The following is a 6,987-nucleotide window of genomic DNA, read 5'->3' as shown; positions in this document are numbered from 1 at the left end:
TTATACTTTACAAGAATAATTTTAAAGATATTAGAATCATGAAATGAAAAAGAATTTTTTAAATTTTATTATTTATCGTAAAATAAGCATTTAAATTAGATTTTTATTGAAATTATTTCAAGTTTTTATTTTTTAATAAATATTTAATTGCAGAATTTCCGAATAATTGAAATTTTATAAAATTGAATTGTAAACGAATGAATTTGAATATTCTGAAAGAACTTTTTTTAAAAAATTATTAAAAATAATGGATTTATTGAAGAATTTTACTTAAAAAGTAAAAACACTAGAAAAAAATTTAATTTTAGAGAAGTTAGAAATTATTGCAGAAATTTAATTATTTTCAAGAGTAATAAAATTCTTCTCAAGGATTCAATTATTTTTACTAATAATAAAACTCATCGCAGCGTTTCAATTATTTTTCATACAATTATAAATATTGAATTCCTTGAAAAAAGTAATTATGTTCATGCAAGTTTTAATGAAATTGGACAAAAGAATTCAATTATTCAAAACTTTGTTAATAAAATTCTTTATGAGAATTTAATGTTGAGAAACATTCAATTATTCAATAAATTATTTACTTTTGCATTTAGATAATTAAATTCTTAAAGAATTTTATAAAAAAAATTAATTTAAAAATTAATTTCAGTTAAAATTTTAGATTATAATTGAATAAAGAAATAATTTTGAAAAAGTTACAGTAATTATGTTCTTATAATATAAAATAATTATTTTATCTCTCGAACATCTTTAATTATTATAAAAAAAATGAAGAAATCGATCAATTATGTTCAAAATTTTTAACAAAAAATTGAATTTGAAATTCAATTATTTCCTAAAATTTTAATAAAATTCTTGACGAAATTTCAATTATTTACAAAGATTGTCCACATGTCAATGATTCCCAATATTATTTTAATAAAATTACAGAAAAGAACAAAATTATTTTTAAAAAATTTTAATAAAATTGTACGTAAACGTTTAATTATTTTCATAAATAATAAAAACTTTACAGGAATTCTACTATTTACTAATTTTTCATATATTTCTTCTCAATAATTCAATTATTTCCCATAAATAATAAAAATATTTTTAGGAATTCAATTATTTTCATAAATAATAAAATTTTTTTTAGGAATTCAATTATTTTCATAAATAATGAAACTCATCGCAGAATTTCAAAAATTTGTAATACAATTTTTATCAAATTCCTTGAAAAATGTAATTATTTTTAAAAATTTTATTAAAATTAGTCAAAAGAATTCAATTATTTAAAAATTTATTAATAAAATTTTTTAGACGAATTAAATTTTAAGAAACATTCAATTATTCAAAAAAATAATTTACTTTTGTATTTAAATAATTGAATTCTCGTAGAATTTTATATGATAAAAATTTATTTAAAAATGAATTTCAGTTAAAATTTTAAATAATAATTGAATATGAAAATAATTTTCAAGAAGTTACGGTAACAATGTTCTTATAATTTGAAATAATTATTTTATCTCTCGAACATCTTTAATTATTATAAAAAATGAAGAAATCAATCACTCCGAGTCTTCGAATCGGAGCAATCGACATCTTCATGTTTAATAACAATATTTTTAAAGTTATTTAATTTCAAAACAGTTTGAATTAAAAATTTTTTGAAAATCTTAATTCCTGTGGAAAAATTAATAATAATTAAATATTTATTTAAAAAAGAAGTTATTGATGTTTTTGAATAATTTTGCAATTAAAGAACTTCGTAAATAAATGTAACAGAACATTTTCTTGAGTAAAATTTTTTCCTTTATTTTCTAAAAATTAAAAAAAATTTTCATTTTCAATTAAAACTTGTAATTGACAAATAGAATTTATAAACATTTTTTTCCTTTATTTTTAAAAAAACTTTGAATTTTATTAAAACAATTGTAATTAAGAAATAGAAATGATGTCAATTATTTCCTTATGAAAATTGAAAATTTTCTACAAAAAAATATTAAGAAACGGGAATTAGTGATATTTTTTCCCAAAATAAAAGAATAAGTTTGTGAACAACATTGTTATTAAGAATTAAAAATTATTCATAAAATGAGTGTATTTCTTCTATTTTTTAATCGTAACTTTTTAACAATTAACAATTTTCTAATATTTTTTAATTTTTATACAAAAAAGGAGGAAAATTTGCATAATTTAGATCAGTCAACAGAAATTTATTATAGAAAAAAGCATAATATAATAAAGAAAATGGGTATATTTTTCATATATTTTTTCTCTTCTCTATAGAGAAGAGAAAAATTCAAGAAGTTTGTCAGGTTAATATCAAAATTTCAATGAAATTATCTCCTTTAATGCACTTGAGCTGTCAGTGCAGTATAGCTTTGGCGATTTAAAGTATCTCCAGCGATGGTTATGGAAGTTAAGATTTGGAAATTAATTGAAATCATATATAAAATTTAAGAATTAAAGATTGCGAAAAAGAAAATTGACAAAATTGAATTGTGGATTTATTTTTGAGAAAAGGATTTCGATAAATAATGGAATTTTTTAGTTGTCCAGAAATGGAAATTTGAATGGTTCAGGACAGTGGAAAATATAAGACATTAGATAAATACCTCAAGTATCCTAAAGCCGATATTGAGCGGCCATCTCTCGGTCGTCTAAGCCCCTCTTGGCTGACCCATGCGGATATTTTCCCCTTTCCGCCTCAACTACTGTTATAATACTATACTTCCTTATCGTACCCGCGATCCTCCATCCACTCCACTCTATTTACTCAATTTTAAACTCTCGAATGAAAAAAGGAACTCAATTTATTGTTTTATAATTTTTTTTTTTTAATAATTTCTAATAGTTTTTAATAGTTATCAATATTTGTAATGAAAGGTTTTTGTCGATAGAAAAATTAAAAAACTTTTTTTGAACATACGGAAATTGTTGGATTTTTATTATTGAAAATCCTATGGGATAGGCAGAGGAAATTTTCAAGTTTTGTGTTTGCGCAGGGCAAAGTTTGTTTTTCACACGTCCAACTGGACCAATGGATGGTGGGTGACACCCTCGGAGGGTGTGAGCGGCTTAACCAGCGCCGGCGCTTAAACCGCGGCTTATCCAAGTGGGCGCGAGTATGGTCTCTCTACCTGTTGATGCCAACCAACCCCTTTACTGCGATTTCGCAAATCCGGAGATTCTGTTGGTTACGCCTCCCGTGTGAGCGTTTTTTTTATGATTCATCCCCTACGGAATGAATTTTGCCCCTTTTATTTCGAGAAGCCAAAAAAGTTTATGATAACTACACAAAAGTATGAGATTGGTAAGAAAAGTATAAAATTGGTTCGAAAATTATAAAATTCTTTCGAAAAGAAAGAAATTGCGGTTACGTTTCAAATTATTACCCAAAGAATCGAATTCAAACAAAAAGTTACAAATTGGTAACAAAAAAAGTAAATTTATAAAAAAAGTGTTGAAATAGTATCAAAAGAATCAAATTTACAAGAAAAGTATAAAAATAGGTTTCGAGAGAATCAAATTTCCACGAAAAGATCAAATTACTACTAAGAGAATGAAATTTATACGAAAAATAAAAAATTGGTACCAAAAGAATCAAATTTACAAGAAAAGTATAAAAATAGGTATCCAGAGAATCAAATTTCCACGAAAAGATCAAATTAGCACTAAAAGAATGAAATTTATACGAAAAAAAAAAATTGGTACCAAAAGAATCAAATTTATAAGAAAAGAATCGAATTGGTATCAAGAGGATCACATTTATACGAAAACTATCAAATTGGTACTAAAAGCATCAATTTTATCAAAAAAGTATGAAAGTTGGTACTAAAAAAATTAAATCGGTACCAAAAGAATCAAATTTATAAGAAAGGATCAAATTGGTACTAAAGCATCAAGTTTATACGAAAACTATCAAAATGGTACTAAGAGAATCAAGTTTTTACTAAAAGCAACAAATTGGTGGATAAAGTAATAAATTGGTACGAAAACGATGAAATTGGTGAAAAAGTGCCATTTTGGTGCTAAAAGGATCAAGCCTGTTCAAAAATATAAAAATTGGTACAAAAAACAGCATTTATAAACAAAAAGATTAAATTGGTACCAAGGGAATCAAGTTTATACAAAAAATATCAAATTGGTACTAATATAATCAAATATATACTAAAAGCTCTAAATTATTAGGTATAGTACTAAATTGGTACTAAAAGGGTCAAATTGGCGAAGAAAGTACCAAATTTGTATTAAAAGGAACAAACTGATTCAAAAATACTAAAATTGGTACAAAAAACAGTATTTTTATAAACAAAAAGATCAAATTGGTACCAAGGGAATCGAGCTTTTACCAAAAATATCCAATTGGTACCAAAAGGGAATCAAGTTTTCACTAAAAGCACCAAATTAATATTAAAATTTTAACATTGATGTGAAAAGTAGCAAATTGGTACTAAAACTGCCGAATTGTTACTAAAGAAATAAAACTGGTACCAAAGGAATAAAATTGGTACCAAAAAAATTTAATTTACACAATAAGTGTCTAATTAGTATTAAAAGAAAAAAAATTAAACGAAAAGTAATAAATCGGTACCAAGAAAATTAAATTTATCTGACAATATGTGTCAAATTAGTACCATTAGAAAAAAAATTATTCAAAATTTAAGAAATTGGTACCATTATAATTAAAATTCTTACCATGAGAATCAAATTTATTCAAGAAGTATTAATTTCGTACCAAGTAAATCGAAATATTTCTAAATGAATCTGATTTCAAGCGAATCAGACGTTACCTTTAGGGTTTAAAAATTGTTTAGCAAGTAGGATAAGTAGGTTTTAGTCAGACGATACTTTTTTAACGAATTACTAATAAAGAATGTTAACAAGACTTGTAATTATTGTTTAGAAATTTATTTTTCAGTAGTATAAGGGTATTTTAGTCAGACATTTTATTTAGCATGTCAGAATTATTTTATTTGCGTAAATTGAACAGTCAGTAGTAAAATATGTTTCTGTCAGACATAAACACGGTTTCTTTTTGGTCGTAAATAAGTAGTGTGAGTCAATGTTTGCTAAATCAGTATTTTTTAATTAAGTAGGAGAAGTCAGCAGTTAAGACACCGTTATTTATATTTAAGTAGTTCAATTTTCAGTAGACAAGAAAAATGCAATCAGACATGACACAAAACTTTTAAAAATTGTGAATAAGTAATCGAAGTCAATTTCGGTCAGACATAAGTTTTTTTGAAAAGTAGTAAAAGCAAGTGTACCAAGCGAATAAATTTGGTAACAAAAAAAAATAAAATTAAAATTAATGCATCAAATTGGTACCAAAAGAATCAAATTAGTACCGAAAGATTCAAATTGGTACCAAAAGAATTTGGTTAAAATGAAATCTATAGAATTGGTACTAAGAGTGTTAAATTGACATCAAGCGAATAAATTTGGTACAATAAAAATGAAATTAAAATTAGAAGTATCAAATTGGTATCAAAAGACTCAGATTAGTTCCAAAAGGATTAGATTGGTATCAAAAGAAACAAATTTATAGGAAATAAGACTTGATAATAAAGAATCAAATTAGTACAAAGAAAATCAAATTTATGCTTAAAGTACGAAATTATTGACTAAAGTGTAAAATTAGTACCAAAAAAAATAAAATGATACGAAAAATACCTATTTGGTACCAAAACCATCAAATTAGTACCAAAATCATAAAATTGTTCCTAGAAGTATCAAAATTGTTACGAAAAGTATAAAATTCGTTACAGAAACGTAAAATTAATTCTAGAATCAAAAGCTGGTATCGAAAGAATCCAATTGATACTAAAGAGTTAAATTAGTACAAAGAAACTCGAAATACGTAAAGTACGAAATTATTAACTAAAGTATAAAATTAGTACCACAAAAAATTCAGAATCAAAAAATGGTACCAAAAGAATCATAAAATTGGTCCTAAAAGTATAAAGTTTGTTACGAAAAGTATATAATATACATAAAATTAATTCCAGAATCAAAAAATGGTATCGTAATCATAAACCTATAAAATTAATACCAAAAAAATCAAATGATACGAAATGTGTATAAGTGCTACCTACTAGAACCATGAAATTAATCCCAGAACCAACGAAAAGCGTATAATTCGTAACGGAAACATAAAATTAATTTTTCAAGAACCAAAAAATGGTACCAGAAGTATCAAACTGATAGCGAAAAAAATCAAATTGATACCAAAACGAAAGTTATGAAAACACCAAAACTGTACGAATTAACTGTACCAACGTTTTCGAATATTAAAAATCTTCAAATTTTTTTGACTAATTGGAAAAAAATCCACTCTAGGTACATTAAAGAAATATTTCTCCCCAGCTCATTAGAATTGAAATGCATCAATTTAATTTTTTCCTTTTTATCTTCGAGTGATCTGTATCGTTGCATTGGCGGGGTTGTCTCGTCGACTCCATTCATCTACATATAGTCTAGAGAGAAGCCTCATACCCTGAAGATAGCTATAATTAAAAGTCGATCAGACTCTTGGCTGTGTGGCTCTCGGGAAGGCGAGTGAGAGAGAGAGAGAGAGAGAGAGAGAGAGAGAGAGACTCACAGCGAATATAGATAAAGAGCGCAGCCTCACAGCGAGATGCAAGAAACGAGGCGAATGGCAGGATATAATACCAAGGAATCGCTATCTTTTTCGGCCCTGGATGGAGTTTCACATCGGCTTTCTATATATATTTTTAACGCCTTCATTTCCGCCGGCTGGGGACACCGGAAATAGCGGGACGATACCTCGCGGTGTTTCAAGTATTGATCAGTTCGAGGACCTGGAGCTCACCCACCCCCCTCATTGGGAGGTGCAGTACTACCTACCAGTCTTCTAGTCTCGACCCCACCCAAAGAGTCGTTTTCAGAGTCGACATTTTTTTTTTTTTTTAAGTTTTCTTGTACCTTTAGAATTTTTTCTTCTTTTTATCTAAAAATCTTATATTTTTATTAAGTGTT

Source organism: Leptopilina heterotoma, unplaced genomic scaffold, assembly GCF_015476425.1.
Source record: "Leptopilina heterotoma isolate Lh14 unplaced genomic scaffold, ASM1547642v1 Lhet_246, whole genome shotgun sequence".
Lineage (NCBI taxonomy): Eukaryota > Metazoa > Arthropoda > Insecta > Hymenoptera > Figitidae > Leptopilina > Leptopilina heterotoma.
Note: the sequence above shows the minus strand (reverse complement) of the source record.